Below are 21771 nucleotides of genomic sequence, written 5' to 3' on the forward strand. Positions count from 1 at the left end.
CATTTCCAATCTCAAGACTGATATTAGATTTTTTTTTTAATTTTCCAAATAATTTAAGCTGTTTTGTATTTATGTCTTGGTATAGGTACAATTAATATCAGTGATTTTGATTTAGGTGAACCTAACAATTCCATTCTGTTTCTGAAATAAATAAATTTACTTACATAATTGTAATAACATTATCGATAATCATAAAATCAGATATAATATTAATAATAGGTAAGTTTATTTGCCTAAGACATGGTATAACAGAAGATATAGCAAGAGACAGTGTCAGTACAAACATGTTATATTACATAACCATATATTAAACTACCACAACAATAAAAATGTCAGAACAAATGGTCACAAGTTACAAATTAAATTCATTCACCTGGGTAACAGCATTTGTTGTCTGCATATTCTGCACTTCAGTTAACATTGTAGAAGTACCTTGTACAATTGGCTGAAACAAGTAAGTATTTTGTGAAACACTGTCTAAATGTATTATATATTGTTATTATTAATTGTCATTCACCTGGGTAACAGCATTTGTTGTCTGCATATTCTGCACTTCATAAAATTCTAAAAATATTTTGCTGTACTGTTGGCTGTAGAGTAAACAAGTATTCTTGCAATACATATTGATCGAGCCTAGACCAACGCGAGCACAGCAAATTGATATACAGCTAGTGCTGCTGTCTACACGCTCGACAAGTTTGAAAAAGTGCATTACAAACGGCCGTTGTAGACGAGTTTTATGTAGCTGCCCACACGTCAGTCGCTGTCAGTTATCATGTACATTGAAACTATATGGATGACAAGTTATTGCAGCTGCTGCTATTTATAATGTTAGAGTTGTCAGTGGGGAAAAATCGGAAACGAGTGGATGGTTTTAAGGAACTGAAAATGCCTAGCAGTGTCTCTTGTTTACTCAAAATTAAATATAAAATTATTTACCAATAAATAGGACGATGGAATTGCATTATCATGTAATCTAGTTACATTTAAAGTTCTATTAAAATTTGACTCTTCAGAATGGAACGAACAAAAGAAGATGATATTTGATCCAATGTTTATGTTTGGCAATCCTATAATTTCCAAGCATTATTTCTATCTTTTTTCATTTGTAGGTAAACTTTAAAAATAAAAATAATAATAATAATGAAAAAATAAAAACCTTGTAGTGAATTGTTTTAATAACAGAATATCGATAATATGTCTGCTTATAAGATCAACACTATTTCAAAATAATCGTTATCAACAATCATCAAAATATACTAACAAACAGGCAATCTAAAGTAACCAAAGCAAAATTCGGCAAGACTTATGAATAAATTACTTATATAAGTCTAATTACATGAGATATTTGGGCTATTGTAAGTTTTTTAGACAAAAAAATAACACATACCGGTGTAATGCAACATTCGGTTGATTTCCGCCTTTTCTACTGCCGCACCCCTTAATGCCGCAGCGACGCATTTTAATTGTTCTCACTGTCAATATTTTTGTCCATTTCATTACAATTCATGCGGATAATTCACTAAAACATTTGGCCAAACATTGGATTTGACATTTGATGTACTTCCCTTCGATGTACTTCAAAAATGGACAGTTGCATGGCATTTAAAATGACATTACATATTTTTGATTCCCGTGTTTGACATAAATCAATGCAGTGCTATCTCTTTTAGCTTACGACGGCATGCAGTAGTTAAATAAAAACAATAAAATGTTTTTGTTTTCAACGTCTAAATGCATCATATACATATAACGTCTGACTTATGTATGTTAATATAACATGTCCTTTGCTTTCCATAGTCTAAGACAACCATAGACAAAAAAATGCAATACTTCCTGGACTCTTTATTTTTTTTAATTTTAGTGAATCGACGTGCTCTTTAGCTCCAATATTTATCGAGCCAACAGATTATTTAACGAAGATTATTCAAATTGATAAATTTAGTTGCCAGTCTAATAAATTATAATGAAATTAATTAAATTATAACCTATGATAAGTTCTCATTGTTTATTATGATGGATCGTCGGATGCTTTTCTATGTGAACGGGAATCATCACTTGCATCCTCATTAACATTAATTATTTATTCTTGAGTACACAAATTGTCAAACGCAACATCACGGTCCCAATCAGACACTATCTTCTTTTTTGAACCCGCTCACATTCACGATTAATACTTCTTTATAAATAAAATCCATTGTTATAAAAAATGAAATCGGAAACGCATTATGACTTCACTAATTGATTAGAATTCTAGCTGTCAAAAGTTAAATAAATATAAGTTGACAGAGTATAGTAAATTTTAATTAACTGCGCATGAGATAGTACCTATTTTGTAAAAGACGTCTGCTGTGTTCCGCGCCGCATGTATGTTGTTGCCGGGTCCACTGAAAATCAACGTCGTCGCACTTTCAGTGAGACGACATTAAGATGAGCGCATGACGGATTCCGTAATAGAACAGCATACACTCTATTATTCTAATTTTGTTACGTCATTTATTTTAGTTAATTAGTCGGATTATTTATTAATTAGTGTTGTCTAATTTTATTGTCGTCATCATTTATACGTCCCACTGCTGGACACGGGTCTCCTCTTAGCCGAGGGCTTAGGCCATAGTCCGCCACGCTGACCCACTGCGGGTTGTGAACCTTCTTCAACGTGCAAGTTTCGTCACAATGTTTTTCTTCACCGAAAAGCTCATGGCAGAAGAAGCCGTGCGCCTGATGGTAGCTACACGCCTGTCCATAAAAGTTACAGTGCCACTCAGAGCTTTATATCGCAAACATCTGAGGGGCACTGCAACTGCGCCCGTCACCCTGTCACATAAGTTAACAAGTCCCGCGTGCCAGTGATTTCACCAGCCCCCATACCCTTCAAAACTGGAATACAGTAATGCAGACATTACTACTTGGCGGTAGAAAAAGGCAAGGTGGCAATACTTCCATGGACAAACTCTTTCACAAGCAGCTCTACTGCCACTAAATATTTTATTAGGTGCGACCCCGCATTCGAAACCACGGCCTCGGCTTAAAAGACTGTAGGTCAAACCATTAAGCAACCACCGCTCCATATTTTATTGTATTATATGTTAAATCGTATAATGTGTGTGTGTACTGTACTGTAATTTATGAATGGAATATACAACTTTCTTCCTTCTGTTTCCATTAGAGATTCTCTCGAGTATTTGTTATCACGTATCTACTTAGAAAGTAGTCCTGCAGCTGTAATAAAAGATTTATAAGCCAATGCCATAACGGCGAAGGCGTTTGCAAAAAAGTTTAATAAAACTCGTCTTAAAAAAGGCATTGCAGTAGGAAGAAGCAGCGGTTCGTGGAAAATGTGAATTATTTATGCAGCGACGCAGGAAGCCTGTTTCGCTACAATCCCTTCCTTGTAAGCGGTGTCCGAGCGTAGTGGACGGAGACGTGGACGAAGTTAGTCCTGAATGGACCCCCGCGATCAAATTTTTTATTAAAAGCTGGTCAAAGTATCCGACTAAGACAGATAGCTTTAAAATGCGCGAAAATTTATGTGGCATTTCATTTTATTTTAACGGTAAAACAGAATTTTAGTCATCACATAATAACAGATATTGTTCGATACATTAATAGACTAGACTACATTCCAAAAACAGTGTAAGTAGCATGTTTATGTTACAATAAAAAATCGAAGGCCAATAATATGTGTGAGCACGCTTAGCTGCGAGCGGAATGAATAAAGTGAGGAGTGCGCGGGCGGCCCAGCAGTATTTTTCCGTTACAGACCCCCTACATTACCGTCTTTCGAGCGGCAGCGTCTTGCCAACGCAATCACAGCGTCGACACGACTGACGTCCGCGCGGACGTCGCGTTAACTTTGTAGACACAATGCCGGCACTGAGCGACTATCGAATAGCGCCGAATGTCGGTTATACGCCGTGTTGGCAAAAAGCTGACACTCGAAAGACGCTAGTATGGGGGTCTCTGCTCTACACAGCTAATAAATTGATGAATTCATTAAAATCTCGCCTCTTTTCCCAGTAGCGGCACTCTAAAATACTCAACCCTGGTAACATGCGATTGCTGACGTCGCATTAAACCGAATCGACCACAAACTGATCTCATTAATGATTCTTAACTCGTTCAATACTTTGCTACACTATTTTGCAAAATAAGCACTTTGACTACATGAAAATTGAATAAATGATTGAAACAAAGGTCTCTAGACTGAGTGGCACGATTCTGATAAAACCGACAGCCAGGTTATTGATTGTGCGTGAAATACTCCCCATTACTCTTCTAACACGGCCGATGCCGAGAGGACATTCCGGCGAGCACTCACAACACAAAGGAAATGAAGAAAAAACTAAATTGGATATTAATAAAACTTAATAGACATAATCAGAATCTATTGAGTGAGTGAGTTTGGGTGTAATTTGTGGTTGTCTATGTGTGTGTCTATGGCACCCGCGACACAGGGTTTCTCTAGTGCGGGGCTATGTTGAGTGTGTGCGTTATTATTATTATTATTATTATCTCTGATCTTGTTTCTTCAGTGCCCTTTAAAATTTAATGGTTTATTAAAATAACACGGGCTACCAAATTGACTATTTTCTCAAGAACGTTTCTGTACATTTTTAAGATCATGGCACTAGGAAAAATACTTAATTCCTTACCTATATTTAAAAACATATATGTATATTAAAAATGCCCAACACGGCAACGTGAGTTGGTCTGCTATCGTCTTAACCTTATCGTCGCAATACTAATAAAATATACAGATAAAATCAATGCATTGTTACATTGCACCTGTTAAAACCTCACAGGTACACTTTGATTACTCAGAGATCCGATACGTTTATTGACACATTTTAAAATATCACGTATCCAATACAATTTTTTGTAAGGTTTTCCCTCTTGTGTCTTTTAAAAAGTGGACTTTTTTTCTTTTATTTATAATGCCCCAATTTCAGTTAAGGACGTAGTAGTTTGTGGCAACAATAATGTATATTATAAATACATTACAATCTAGTCCAATACAAGACTAATAAATAATTTACATTTCACTTAATCGAATAAGCAAACAGATAAACAAAGATTCGCCCACTGACAATTTTCTTATAATCACCTTTATCATGTGTCTATATTATCATCGACTGCCATCATATATTTTCCCAAAACATACACGAACCTAAAATAGCCTAACCTTTCAATAAGCCCCCCTAAAGTTCATCCGCTTTACCCAGCTCCATCCCTGTTTCTACGTAGAGTTTTTTGCGCGACATTTATTGTTTTAACGGCGTACGTAGTACGTAGCCACTCATAACTCTCCTCTTTGTTAGTTTTTACTTATTACCACATCGCTGCAGTACCCGTATGAATAAATTCCATGGGAATGCACCGTGAAGAGATATACACACGGACTGAAACGTAAAAACGACAAATAACTTGTATATATGGCACACCAAATCATGGCCGTTGTACGCAATGCTAAGGCCGAAAGGTACCACTACAAAAATATTGTAATCGCTACTTATTTCTGCTGCCAAGCAATAATGTGTAAGTGTAATGTGTAAGTAAAGGGTAAGTGTGCCTTTCCGATCTTTGTGATTTAAAGCTCTGGCTGGCACTCCACGACTTGTTCGTCCCCTTACCTGATATCATAAAAAATCCTTGCAAAAAATAAGAAAAAACAATGGCGTAAATGCCCGACAATCACCAGTCCGTATTTGGAATATAAGTTCTAAAAATTTAAAATAATAGAACTACCAATATAACCACACATCACATTTAAAAATAGATTCGAACTTTAACATCACTTCTTTTGCAAAAAGAGGGCAGTTAAATGTTTGAAGCCTTTGTGTGACGTACAGGTACGTCTGCCTGTAGCATCGTAGCTCCAATACGGATGGATTTATCTCAATGCGGTTTTGTTTTATTTAAGGGCTAATATAATCTGGACTGTTTTTAGCCATGTCCGACGAACATACTATTTGAAGATCGTCAGCTCTTTTCTCAATGTGCGTCTCAGTCTCTCTCAGTGAGGAGCTCTGTCATAAATTGAGCATGTATTTTACTTCCTTTTGTCCGATAATCTTGAAATATAGTATATTATAGAAATAAAAAAAAATATAATACTTAAATAACAAAAATTGCCTCGGAAATTAGGTAGTGAACACTAGTCCGAGAATGACCGGACAACGTTCATCTGATGCTGCAACCAGGACTGTCTGCAAACTACTCAAATCTTCAACTGCTTACAGTAGAACTATCATGTTTGAGCTTATTGATATAGTCAAATCGAGTTGTTATCATAGAAATTATGACTTTAGAAAATCTGACAAATTTTATTTCAACAAAATTTATGGTACGACACCAAACTGAGAACCTAGTCATTCACAGAACTAGTGGAAGAGAGCAATCCTCAGTAGTAGAAAAATACTAAGTGACAAGGTAAGCAACACGCCTGTCCATAGCAGTAGCAGTGCCACTCAGAGCTTTAAATAGCAAAGATCAAAGGGGCACTGCCACTGCACCCGTCACCCTGAGACATAAGTTGACAAGTCTCATGTGCCTGTAATTTCACCATTGTCTATTTATTAACAGAACAAAAGTGCCAGTAGTTCTGTCAACGGAACTGTACAACAGGACTAGGAGGAGTAATCGGACTTTGTTGTCTTTTTTAAGTGCACAGTCTTGTATTGAAGATTTTAAATTTTAATTTAAGTGTTATATTAAAAAAAGAATAACAACAAAAAAGCATCACATCGAAAACACTCGTTGCTGATTCGAATAATTCAACTTCAAAAATACGCACTATTGTTTTTCGCATGTGAATTCTATCGGAAGAATTTCAAATCTCGCCCCTTAGATATGAGTGACAGTTGTCATTTATAAGCAATGATAAATCGCTTCTCGGTTTCGGAATTGGGTGACATTGACATAGCTTTACAATTGTTCATATTATTTTCACAAACGTCGTTTTGATGTGTGTTTGTACCGACTAGTTGGTGCAAGTTTAGTAGGTTTCGATATTCCCATAAAAATTACTTTTACACCATTTAAACAGATTTAACAATTTCTGGACTGTCAATATAATTTAAAAGTTACCCAGTTGGCGTATCGTTGAAAGTTCCATACCTATTATCGCAAGTTAAGGACGTTTGATTTTATGTTGAAATTTCATTCAATGTGCAACGACGAAGGATTAAAACCTATTAACGTTCTCTAAAACAAAAATTGGCGATGGATGGATAAGATTGCTGGTGCGACTATCATTGTTGCACTCCAAAGTAGCAAAATAAGACATTTTCCCACGATTTTTTGCGTGAGATAGTTCGATCTCGGACTAGCTACTACCTAATTTCCGTGGCAACTTTTATTACTTAAATATACAATTATATTATCGTGTAATTATTAAATAATATATCACGATACAGTACTCGAATATTACACGATAAAAAAATCGAATACTTAAATAATAAAAATTGCCACGGAAATTAGGTAGTCAACATTAGTCCGAGAATTACCGAATTCTTATTACATCTAATGTACAACAAAGGGAATATGGCGGACTGAGCACAAGCGCACAAGTATGTGAAACTCTGCGTACTGTTGGCACGTGTCATGCCCACTAAACACTTCTTCTCTATTTAATTTTCTGTGGGCCAAATCGTGCAATATAGCTGCGCTTGTGTTGATTGTTTTTTCATGCGGTTTTTTTTTTATTATTTTGAAATTAATAAAATAAATAAAACAAATCACCAAAAATACACTCGACATATTATGTTTATCCTCCCTAAGAGGCATCAGGAGTTATTGGCTGTTTGATGCTCTCGGCCGAAAAATAATCTCGCTCAAAACGTGTACCATAATTGACTGTATATAAAAAATATTCAACACAAGCACAGCCATTATTCATGATTTAACCTTCATTATATTTGTGGATTTCCGATTTAAACTATATAATATAGTACAATATATACAATATAGTGTTGTGCGATGTTATTACACCATGTTTTTAATTAATTTATTATCGATTTATCTCACTGGACACGAGACTCTACTTCCGTCATACAATTAATATTACCGATAAAATTAGTGCCCGTAATAAAATCTCTTCAATAATTCGTTTACTCTATAGTCTCGTGTGTATCGTAGTAGTGTTTGTGGTGCGATCATTTCAGATTAAATTTTCATTCGTGTTTTGGCGTCGGCTTTCGGCCTCCGCCGGCGCCGCACGACGATGCTACGCCGGCAACGTAGTACTAACGTCTTGGACGCAACGGGTGCAATATTCATGCGGGAACATCTGCATTTATACACTTGCACCGCATTAGCAATCTTGCCAAGCTAGTTCTTTATAGTTCTTACAGCCTGGTATTTGTTTGGAACGAAAACTGGTATTTGCAGGCAGCTTTTACTAGATTTCTTTAAGGAGCTTATTTTGTTTCAACGTTATTTAGCTTCTGTTAACATATCTAATCTATAATAACTTAGGTAATATTTTTATTCGAACACAACTGAGTATACATATATTTTGGATTTCGTTTAAGTATGTAAGTTGTAGTCCATAAATAGAAAAAGCTCATTACAGTAACAAGCGGGCGTATAAATATTAATCTCTAGCCACGGGCCGTAATAAAAAGGCTCATAATTCGAGAGCTTCCCTAGTTTTTCGAACGCACATAATGCGCGGTGCTAAAAGGATAATATCTGCAAAAAGTCGCACCGTCCGCCTCCGCCTCCGCTATAACCATATAGCGTTGGGAAAAAGTGCAAAATTTTGTCTGTGGGCACACTGAGAGAGGCTACGTAAATTGAACATGTACCTAATCCAAAAATTCTAATGAGTGATTTTTGACATCAATGCAATGTTAGTATTAATTAAGAGAATATACAATCCGTAATTTGATGCTAATTCAAATAATATGTTGATAATAATATGTAGACATATCTAATTAATAGTTTTAGTAGCAGTGGAGCTCCTTGTGAAAGAATTTGTCCAAGGAAGTGCTGCCACAATGTGATCATTACTGCGTTTCGGTTGTGAAGGGTAAGAGTCCTAGTAAAATTACAATCACATGGGATTTGTCTGCTTATGTCCCAGGGTGATTTAAAGCTCTGGGTGACATTATTATTCTTCGTTGATATAATAACAGTTCACTACACATTTTAGGGTCGTATTCCAGAACTCTACTCAATGCTCAAGTCAGGATCTGAGTATGATTTCAAGCACTAGAAAGACAACCCTAATGGCAGGGACTTGAGTATGATTTCGAGTGCTTTAAACCATACTCAAGTCAGGATTGCACTGGAAACACAAGTACTGGAAATACGACCCTAATGGCAGGGACTTGAGTATGATTTCGAGTGCTTTAAACCATACTCAAATCCTGACTTGAGTATTGAGTAGAGTTCTAGAACACGGCCCTCAGACTCTCCACATTCTATTTTAAACCATCTCGTTATAAAAAAGCGGTATTATTTTCAGGCGTGAAACGGCAAGAGCGTAGTTTTGGTTAAGCGAAAGAATGCGAAGTTCGTTATAATGCAATAAGCGCTCCTTTTGAATAAATATCATTAAAAAAAAATGTGATAACTCCACTAACTAACCAAAAATCAACTACGTGTAATTGTGGTACAAACATGAAAAAAGAACATATTGTACTATATACCTATATTGCTTGTACTTTACCAAGAAAATATAGCTATAGTACAGATAATATAATACTACACTAGGCTATAGATATGTGCATAATTGATATAAGACAGAAATGAAACATAATGTTTAGTGCGAGATACAAGGTACAAGTCCGTCTAACTCAGTGTGCCCATCTCCGTAAGGGCGGCGGTGTGTGTCCTAATTACTGGCCATTTATAACCCCGCGGACGGTCCGAGCGATTTTATATTTTTTCCTCTACCCCGCACCGCACCCCGCCCCACCCCGCGCCGCTAGGTGTGCGTTATATTTTAAGAAAACGCCCAACTTGCTGTAATACTTTCACAGGAATTTTAATTGTCATAAATTGTCGGAACGGACAGGCTCGCTTAAGAGGATTATCGCGCGAAGTCCCGTTCAGCGAAAAATACTTTAGTATAAACACGTGTGCCCTTGAATAGGACTGGGGAAAACGTGAAATAATTTCCTGGCATTTGGATACTCTAATACTTTCAATATGTTGAGGAGATTCATTATTTTGAGCATTATGTTCATGAATGTAGGATATGGAAAAATAAACAGTTTTAATATGAAAATTAATAAACGAAAACGAAAAAACAAAACTGCCTCTGTGGCCGAACGGTTACCATACCGGACTGCCACGCAGAGGTCCCCGGGTTCGATTCCCGGGCCGGGAGAAATATTTGTATGGCCTACATTTATTTCTCTCGTGAGTTTGGGTGTAATTTGTGGTTGTCTATGTGTGTGTCCATGGCACCCGCGACACAGGGTTTCCCTAGTGTGGGGCTATGTTGAGTGTGTGCGTTATTATTATAAAAAAAATAAATAAATAAATAAATTATTCTTCATCCATTTCCCACTGAACTATTTGCGTCCTAAATATCAATGTTAAATAGGGGTAATCTACTAAACAGTTTTATAAATAGTTTCTAAGAAGAGGGTACCATCTAGTGATGCAACGGCCCTCTGCTTCTGCTTCCACGACTGCGGAACTTACGCACGCTTTTTCACATCTGTTTCCAACTCTGGGATCGTATGCTCGAAGCACGAAATCCGAAACTAATCTCAAAGTCAACAGTCAACGAAAACATGGGCCCGTTCGAAAAGGCCTGTCAAATCCTGTTGTCATATATTCTTAAAGTGCTTTTCCACCGACAAGGAGAGACGAGACGAGGCAATGCGAGAATTGAAATCTCGCCGACCTATTTTCACCAAAAATTGCCATCGCGAGCTCGCGCTATGGTTATGGATAGTGACAACACAGTGCTGTTCAATTCATCTAGCAATTAACACGCGACTAAAGTACCATGTCCCGCAAATTCTTATTATTAAATATGTTAACGGAAAAAGAATCTGATGAAGATACTGTAAGAAGAAATAATTCTTTTGTAATATAAGCTGTTTGTACCCTCTAAGATAAAATAAATAAAGAAATAAATAAATAATAAATAAAAAGAAAAATAACTTTTTAGAAAAAAACTTTTTTTTTATAATCTTTTATCCCAGGGCAAATATTACGAACTAGCGAAATACACATAAAAAAATTTACAGCTAGCGCTGGTTTGTTTACATTATATTGCAACTATATTGTGTATATATTATTATACTTTTGAAAACGATGCAATGTTTTAAAAGTGGTTACATAATTATGATAAAGTCACAATCCTAATCGTGTACATGTTAATGCAATTATAAATACAATTGCATTACATTGTATAAATATTTACGAAAATGATATGGATACATGTATGACACCAGGACTATATATTTTTCATTGACTGTAGTTTGTTTATTTTTCTCTAAAATAAAAGTATGCCGTTTTAAAATGGTGTCGTGATTACATATTTTTGCAATACATACATTACATACATATATTTTTTGAAATATCTAATATTTACAGAATTTCGAAAATGTATGAACGTTTACATTTCAATGCACGCGACTGTATCCCACAATCTCGTGATTGACATTAATAGACATCGCGAGCACGCGCGAGCTCGCGCGATATCGTACGAGACATCGTGAATCGTGTTTCCGTTGGAGAGTTCATAAAGAGTCTATGTAGGCAGCAATACGGTTCAATGTTACATCAACAAATATTTCAAATCTCGTCTCGCCCGTTCTCGTCAATCCCGACCATTTCCACCGAAGATACGCTAGGAGAGAATTGACATTTTGCCATACAAGTTTTAAAAATCGTCTCGCCTCGTCTCGTCTCGCCTCGCCGGTGGAAATACACCCTTAGTTCTAGCCCCGACCGAAATTCAAGTCTGTAGGTCATTCACATGCTTCAAGAACATTTATAATGGAACTTTAATCGTGAGTTTACAATGTTCGCGACGGATGAGGTATGCACGCGAATTGCTTGGCGGTTTTTAGCAGTTTTATACTGTGTTAAAAGCAATCATGAAACCAAAACCAAGTTCCTGTTTTAATTATTTCGTTGAGATCTTTATAGTACTTTTCGAGTTCTTAGATTTTTGCTATTGTTAAATCGCGTATACTTGTTTTTTTTTTTCAAACAAACCAACATTTCGAGTCCTTTGTCCCGTGTCAACCGCGACCATGGGACCTGTAAAGGGCCCGAAACGTCGGTTTGTTTGAAAAAACAAATATACGCGATTTAAATCCGGAAAAATAGTTTCATTTCCTAATTATAATATAAATTAAATTTTATGATTGATTTTTAATAGTATTGGAACTCTAGAATCCGCGTCCGCGCCCGCTTTTTGATACTTCCGTTGCATCACTAGTACCTACCATGAGTCCTAGACTTACTAGTAACAGATGTCGTTAACGACCCCATAATATTGGTATTACCCAGACCCGACATTTGTCATATTAAATTGTAAGTAGTTTACGTAGTCACTAGGGACATCTTACGAACTCGTGGCAGAGGCACAAGACAGGTAAAAGAACGTATAATATTCCATAAAACCTTTTCAAATTCAAAAGCAATATTTGACATGTGAGGAACATACGAACAGATTGTGGAACATCAGGTCGTTACTATATCGAGAATTCGCGGCAGACACAGAATCTCGAAAGATGCATCAGCCGTGCACCGGTACACTTCTATTTCCGTCTCACTGCACTCCCGTATCGTACTTTTATTTAGACATCCGCAGCAACATAAAATTCATTCCATCGACATTAGTAACTGCTCCCGTGTTTAAGCTAAACTAAACCCTCTCAGCTAGTGATGAAAGAAACTCAGCCTTTTAAGGCGTTTTATAACGACTCGACTCCATTTTACAGGACTCGACTCTAAAATTAAGACTGAGGGTTCGAGTTTTTATTAATAAGACTCAGTCGTTATACTAAAAGACCTAAACGACTTGAACGACTTGAACCACTTGAAAGACTTAAACAACTCAAGTTGTTTGCGAAGGACTTATACCTATTTTATGTCTTATTAAACCCGAAGTTTATAAATAAAAATTACGTATGTAGTATGTAGTAAATAATCACGTTTATTTACTTATAATAAAAATCGTAAAATAAATACCTTGTGGGTAGAAATAAAATCACGCCATACGGCTCACGACTCGCGACTCCCGAGGCTATGAGGCGCCGTCGTTTTAGTCCTATAAGTCTTTTAAGCTTCCTAGGGTTAAAAAGCTTCGACTCGAATTAGTCTTCAGTTTTAGTCTTATGACTCAAGACTTGAGGGTTAAAAGATTAGAATAGTCGTGAAGCTTTGAAAATTAGCCGAGGTTTTTTAAAAGGCCTTAAAAGACTGAGTCTCTTCATCAACTACTCTCAGCTATGGACGCACTGACGGGAAATACGAAGTAAGTAACCAACCAATTCAAAAGTGATGCAAAGTTGGATAGGCATGCCAAACGATGGGCGACGTCATGTAATGAATAATTATTAAAAAATATTTTTCATAACAGAAATCCGACCTCAAAAGTTTGCTTATGCGGCGTTTTTTTGTGAATTACATCTATTTGCCAAGTTTTATTGCAATCGATTAACGGAAAGTGCGCGAAACCGGATTCATCCTCTAGTTTGCCACCCTAAGAGGTGGAATATTTTCTTCAAATTTAAATGGAACCAATACTGAGGTACCTTCTTTAAACCAAAAAAGGATCATCAAAATCGGTCACAAATGGGCTCACAAAAAAAAGGAGGAAATTCGACTGTTTTTATCATGTGTGTGTTACGCGTTTACTTCAACTTTTATGAATTGACTTAGTAGTGGTAACTTAGGAGATGAATCTAGTTTATTGGATCACTTTCCGGTAACTGATTCCAATAAAACATGGCAAATAGATGTAATTCCATTACACTGTTGAGGTCAATTTTTTATTTAAAAAAAATACCACAAAACTGATATATTAAGAAAAGCATCTATTATAATGTGCATAACGTAAGTGGAAACCCAGGTAATGGTTTCCGGCCACGGCATCGTCTGTTCTGAGGCCGATATTCCGCAAGATGCAGTTATTACAAAGCCTCTCTGCAACAATTCCATATTAAACGTTCGCTACGACTTTATTATTTAATGAAATAGATCCTTTATATCTAAGTTCATTTGTTAAATTTTTTAGTTTTAAAATTATGAGCTTAAAATGTTTGTCAGAGTAGCAGAATAGACTTCTTTTTAATAATACCATGTGACGGGACGAACAAGTTACGCCCCAGGTGGTAAGCGACACGCCTGTCCATAGCTTTTAGTAGGAGCTAAATATAAGTTACTATTAAATAAAACGTAATTCGGTTGTGATGGTTTATTTGTCAAGACAGTTTGTTGTACTCCACAAAGGGAAAAGACCCGATACAAAACATTAAGCGCTTATTTATATAAATTTCTTCCCGCCAATACCACCAAACAACATCGAGAAATAGATGTTTTGGCGGCATTGGCTAATGACCAACAATAACAATACCAAAAGATGACAACAGATGGCAGATTACGAGCAAAGCCTATAGTTACTACACAGTCTATGGCATTAAGAGATATTATGCAACACCGATATAAAAATAAAATGTCATCTGTAATTCAAATTTCTCTACAATAACGTCAATGTGCATAATAACCGCCTAAGTATTTTAATAACCGGCCATCTACCTCACCACCGCACTACATGTCTTTCAACCCTGATGTTGGCGAGATCGTCACGCAAAACGACGGAACCATAGATACAATAGCTGAAGTTGAAGTTAACTATAATATTTTAATTTATTGCGAAAAGGTATTACAAATTATATGTAACAGTTTGCAAAAATGATATATTTCATAACCTTGTCGAGTATGATACAATATATTCGACTGCTGCAACGTACAATATCGAAAGTACAAAATGCATACTTTACAATAGAGCAGTTTGAAGTTATATTTTGACTTAGAATAATGTTTTAATAGTGTCGTGAAAGTGACACCCAATTATGATAGCTAATTTTATGCGTTTTTCTTCGGCCTTAGCATGATTTAAAAATTTTGTATGTATGTATATGTGTATAATGTATTTTTCTAGATATTTCACTTTCAATAGTTTACCTTGTTAGAATTTGCTAGAAATTAATCGAAAGTGGTAGATTCGTTAGTATTCAGGGCTTGTAAAATTTGAACAAATATTGAATCTACCAGTTTCGGTACTTTTCATTGACAGTTTTTATAGAATCGATAAAAGTTTAACACTTTCGATTATTTATACCAAGTAATTTACAGTCTGAAAGACAAGAGGATACCAAAACCAAACACTGATTTTATAATATACAAACGCATATTTATTAATTATGAAATAAATCCATTTTTGTATGGAAGTCATTGCGGTAACATAGACAAATTAAAGCAACTTTTAACTATAATATCTTAAATGAACTTTTGTACTGTATCATGAGTTCTTTGAGTATTTTTATGTATATATATATTTTTTAATTGTAACATAAAATCGAAAAAATAAGTAACATGACAAGTTTCAGTCTTGTTATTTTTTTATATATAATATCAAGTGACGGGACGAACAAGTCGTGCGCCTGATGGTAAGCTAGACGCCTATCCATAACAGTTGCAGTGCCACTCAGAGCTTTAAATCGCAAAGATCTGAGGGCCACTGCTACTGCGCCTGTCATCCTTAGACATAATTTGACAAGTCCCATGTACCTGTAATATCACCAGAACCCTTACCCTTCAAAACCGCAACGCAATAAGGCTCACATTACTACTTGGCGGCACAAATAGTAAAGGTGGTACATCCCTGGTCGAACTCTTTCACAAGGAGCTATATTGCTGCTAATTGTCACTTACTTGTTAGTGAAATAATAAGGTGTTTATCGAGTTCTTAAGTTTTCGCGATTATTACACTTAGGAAATGAAACTATTTTTTTTTCCGATCTAAATCGCCTGTATTTGTTTTTTCAAACAAACCAATGTTTCGGGCCCTTTACATGTCCCATAGTCACGACTGACGTCTGGTACAGGCTCTGTAAAGGGCCCGAAACGTTAGTTTCTTTGAAAAAATAAATATACGCGATTTAGATCCCAAAAAAAAATTATTTTATTTCTTAATAAGATATTTATTACATAAAATTAATTTGTCAAGAATCTTTTACATTAGGAAAACTATACAAATATCACAAAAACCCGTGTATGAACACGAAATCTTTGTGTGATGTCGATATTATATTTATTACTGGCATACATGTAAAGGCTGTATATCACTATTGCGATTTTGCCCAGAGCAGTTGTCGTACCAAAATTCTATGTCTACTGCATCATTAGTTATATTTTATTTATATATATAAATCTAATAAACAGGTACCGGTTGGTAGTCTGTGTCGTTTGCTCCAAGTTTGCCAATATTGTGTGGTCCTCAAACCCCAGTATCGCAAATAGTAAAATGTATCAGTGACAACGTACTTTTTAAAAAAAAGAGAGACACTTCACCGGAAAGGCAGTTGAGAAATTTTCGGAAATCGTATGTTGCGTATACTATTTTTGATATAGTTTTAATTGCATCGTGTAAATCTTACATAACTTGTGCATTACATTTTCGTGCGGTTTCCTTGTTTAAAATGTGCTTGTCATAAGTCAACACCTGCTCTTCAGCAGGGCTTCATCAAGGGCTTCAACGAAACAGACATTCCCTCACTCTCTCACATTGCATCGTGGCGAATACTGAAGATTCGATCAGTTACGAACTTTGCGCACACATTGTCGCTTTAGAACAGGATCGATTGTACCTTATTCGATAATGTTTGTCGCTCATAGTGTTTAAAACTTCCCTTAATATGATTTTTTCTACCAAACTGTATATTTGTCTAATAGTATATCATATACTCTTACAATAGATGTAATAAAAAAATTTAGATTTTGCAGTTTCGACACTGTTTTGTTGCGGCAGTCGATATATAATGTAGTTATGCAAAATACGACCTGATCATGATTGCAACCTAACACTACCTACATCATCGACCTGGAGAAAGTTTTTAAATATCTTGTAACAATTCAATCAATACTTTCAGTTAGGAATAAACTTTGTCTATCAGCTCGACCAATGCGTTTCCAGAAGGAAAATTTGGAAGGGATTTTATAAAAAAAACTACCTTTAAGTTTAATAAAGACCTCCTCCTATCGACCTCCGTGGACTCCGTGGCCTTGAACACTGGTTTTCACGGTACCGCCATCTCTGAGGTCACGACATCGATTCCCGGCGATTAAGAAACGAACTTTTCTATATTGCCTAGGGTCTGGATGTTTGTGGTACCGTCATTGTTTCTGATTTCCATAACACAAGTGCTTTAGTTTCTTGCTTTCGGATCTGAGCAATGCATGTTATGTTGTGTAATATTTATTAATAATACTTATTTATTTAAAGAGTCTTATATTAAATCTCGGAAGTAGTTTTAACCAAGAGTGACGATTGCTTACATGGCATTAGAATAGGCAAATAGGATGCTAAATGAGAAAGGAAAAAAATTACATTCAAATCATGTTAAAGATACAAAATTTGGTGACGAACCGTGCCCACGGCGCTAATAACATATTTCCTTTTAAATGGCTAAGCAAATCCTCTAGCGGAATTAGCTGTCAACCTTTTGGCTAATGATTATTTTACAGCAAAAGAAATCGAAAAATTAACAAAAATATTTAAAAAAAGAACAGAGACAATAATGACTGGCAGCTACCATACATAGCCACAAGAATGCTGTCCGCATTTTGGGCACCGTCTAGCTATAACCCAATGTCATTCATTATAATTTGATCTCTTTTGTTATCCCATGTTGAGTTTTCCAAATTCAAATATTTAAAAAAAAACGCCTTTGCATCAATACCTCATCGAGCAAAAAAGAAATCGGACAGTGCAGATTTTAATTGTAATAGAAACTAGGATCTTTGCAGAAAATGTTTCTTCAAGTTAAAGGACGTGATTATAGACAGGAAGTACAGAGAAGCTTGGTAACTCGCTTTCGAACCGAACGTCATTAGAGATATCCGTGTTTATAAGAAATAGAATAGAGTTGAAATGCTTATGAACATAAATAATTTTGATTTCATTATAACAATATCTGTAATCGTAAAACATTTACTTTCTTTTTATCAACTTTCAAAATGATCTCTACAGATTTCGATCTGTAGAAAACCTGTAAAATAAAAATTCAGAAAAAGCTAAGGAGACATGATGACAAACAGATGGACATAAAAAAGCATTCAGTCTGGACTGCGACACCCACGAATTTATTTTATGCGTGAACGTGCTATAAATGTGAAAGTGGGCGGTGGTAGCCTTGTGGCAGAACGATTGCTTTTCAAACGAGAGATTAAATCCCTGTATACCTAAGACTTTAATTTCTAAACCATTTACAATCCACAGCCTCAATATAAAAAAAATACATTCGAAAAGAAACTTTTTCCCGAAAGTGGGTAAAGAAATTTCAATAACGTATTGTATAAAACTACAGCAATAACGTATTGTATAAAACTACAGTACCGGCACGCTGTAATGGCCGTTTTGACATATAACAACAGTGAGGTCAAATCTCAATTCATTATCGAAAAAGTATAATCAAGCTAGTAGTAGCTGATTAAAAAGTTTTAATAAAACGAAAATAGACATGTTTACTCAATATATAGTCAACTCGAAACTGCTTTGTTTTGCATTGAGCTTTGACGCAAGTTTGACGGAGGCAGAAGTTGTGCTGGACAGCGACCCTATAAATGACGATCGTATGCATTGACTTATAAATAAATGGACAACCTATTTAAACGTAGTGACATGTAAAGGAATATGAAAAAGCTAAAACGTTGAATTTAAATTGTAATGTCATCGCAGTACTGTCTAATTTTGTTTGCTTCGCTGTCAGTCGAACAAACGAAGACTAAAGCGTGAATGATGCTCTGTATACGATTTTAACGCCCTATAAGTTCGGACACTTTTTAGCACGGACCCGACGTCCATATAATTGTAAGTCAATGATCGTATGCGATCGTATTAAATTTAATTTTTAAAATTGCAAATTTCGAAAAACAAATGCCGAGTTGTGTCGTAATATTATTCATCCATAAATTTAACTGCAGGTTACTATTGACAACAATGTATACGAAGTAGTTCCTTCAACGTAGTTATGAATTAATACGAAAGTTGATGAGCCGGCAAACGTCAAAACGGCCATCATAGCGTGCCATCATTTTTCCTTAGAGGATGGAAAAAAATACCAATAGTCTAAGCATTTTTCATATCAAATAAAATTTTGTCTTATTTGACATCAGTCAAATGGTACATATATGGGTAGCGACAAGTACGTTATTTTTTAAATCAGTTATTTATTTATTTATTATTTATTTATTTTTAAAAATTACATCAAATTGCTAATGTGTTCTTTGCTTATAGTTGTTTGAACAAGAGTGCCACGAATTTGCAATTGTTCAATATTTCAATTTCTGTTTCATAATCATACTGCTATAATCGGGATTCCAATCCACAATATTGGTTTAAAAATATATATCGTCTGCTTAAACCAAATAAGTGACATTCCACAAATCCACAAAAATTCTTCCAATTATGTACCCGTTGTAAGAAAATCACCATCTTTCTGCAAATAAAACCACTTATTGAGTTTATAGCTTTTTTGTTATTGAGTTTCACCTGCAGAAAGATAGTGGATTTTCTTACCAAAGCTATATAAAGACTTTTTGTAGGAACGTCACTTACGTGGTTTTACCCTTAAACAGACGATTTGTCGGAGATAGTTATTACTCCAATATGTGTAATGTGGTTTACGCAAGGAGAAATCTTAACTATTATAAATATAAATCACGTGTTATTTATAATAATTAGAGAAACGATTTACTAGGCGATTTGCGAATCACAATAACAATTCTCGATCATGGCTTCTTTGTTTACAATGTCACGTCAGTTTGACAGCTCGAACTGGTAAGGTCGCAGAGGTGGTGGCGCTGGTATCGTTTGAATTTATCCAGTTTAATCAGACATCTAACGTGGTGTTATGACATGATGGTCGTTGGCAGGATAAAAAAAAGCTAAAAGTAAAATGAATGGTCCATGCTTTATAAAACGAGCGCGCAGTTGACATTATGCTTTGTCGTGTGTGAACAAACGCGGCCACTCTCTGGAAACTTGCCGCGTGACTAAATTAAACAGCGCCCCTAGCGGTCACAAGAAGAAACAACATTTTATATCCAAATACTTTACGCGGTCGCTAGAGTTAACTTTCACTGTAATCTCATTGTAGAAGCACTGACCTGTTTTATTATACTATGATAGCCTAAACCTTATCATTGATGACGTTAATGCTAGAAATATGAATATGACACTCTTAACTGTTCACATTTTAATGGTTATAACGCGGGAAGTCTACCACCTTGCCGCTCCACGCATGGTGACTCCATCTGTGAAGGAGGGGAGGAACTCTGCCTTCGGCTTCCGTCGTCGTGTCTCGCCGCCGGTGATGGAGCGTAAAGAAAAAACATGGCGCGAGCACGCGCTTTGCCGGTGCGTTTTAGAGAATAACTTTTGAGTAAAATTTGATATTGAATGTAAAAAGTTCAATAGATGGTGAAGTTGAGAGTTAACACAACCTTTTTTTCCTCTTGCTGATGTGATGGGTGCTTGTCTCCATGAGACAAGCACCCATCACGTGACGTAATTTATTTTTGCAAATACTCAAACATTTACTCAAAGATTGCAGGTGAACATTGACTTGTAGGGGTCTGAAGACGTCGTCGCGGCAGCTGACAAGCCGTCTGACAGCAATGCTTGGAATAACGAAGCGCACAAAAGTGCATCGACAGTATGTCTTGGGAGCTTGTACGGGCCAGAAAATGGGCGGAGGGAGAGAGCTCTATATTATAAGCCCCAGTAACAAGTTACATCTTAAGTCGTTAAGTGCATACTTGCAGTATTGATTAAAATGAATTGTTTCATTCACAATGAATAAAATTAAATATTTTTCACTTTCAACAATTCACTGGATATCATGATGCATTACTAACATCACATTATTTTTAAATACTTTGTTCTTTGGTGTGATTCTTGATATAAAGATGGAACAATGCGATGATGCAATGCACCGGCAGCGCCCATGTTGCGTCGCTCTTACAAATTCACTCGTACGAATGCATCGGGCTACGTATCGCACCAACTCATCGTCAATTCATGTTTAAACAGACTGTTGTGATACAACACAGTATTCATTTAATTGTAAATAGAGGCACAGTATCGAATCAAAAGTATAGGTACTCATGAGTAATATCACATAAAAAGTATCGTTCTCATAAAAGTACCAACGTATAGCAAATTTGCCCAACTTACAGACAGAATAAAACACATGAATTAATAAACCTTTTATTTGATTTATGATTTTGAATTGAAACAAATAATAAAAGACTTTGATCAAATCGATCAATTGATCGATTCAGTCAAGCGTTACTTAACTTTAATAATTTGTGTTACTTAAATTTTCCACTCATCTGTATAATAACTTAAAAACAAAAATATATTTGGTAACAGTCTGTTTCTCGTTATCGATATTGTATTGCCTGCTTTTGAGAACAACGTTCTGAAGAACTACTCAAATATAATATTTGTCAGGTATGTCAATTCAAATGTTTCCAATTATTTTTCTTCTTTCTCATTCTTAT

The sequence above is a fragment of the Hyposmocoma kahamanoa genome, unplaced genomic scaffold (assembly GCF_003589595.1).
Source record: "Hyposmocoma kahamanoa isolate Upper Pololo Valley unplaced genomic scaffold, ASM358959v1 182, whole genome shotgun sequence".
NCBI classification, from domain to species: Eukaryota; Metazoa; Arthropoda; class Insecta; order Lepidoptera; family Cosmopterigidae; genus Hyposmocoma; species Hyposmocoma kahamanoa.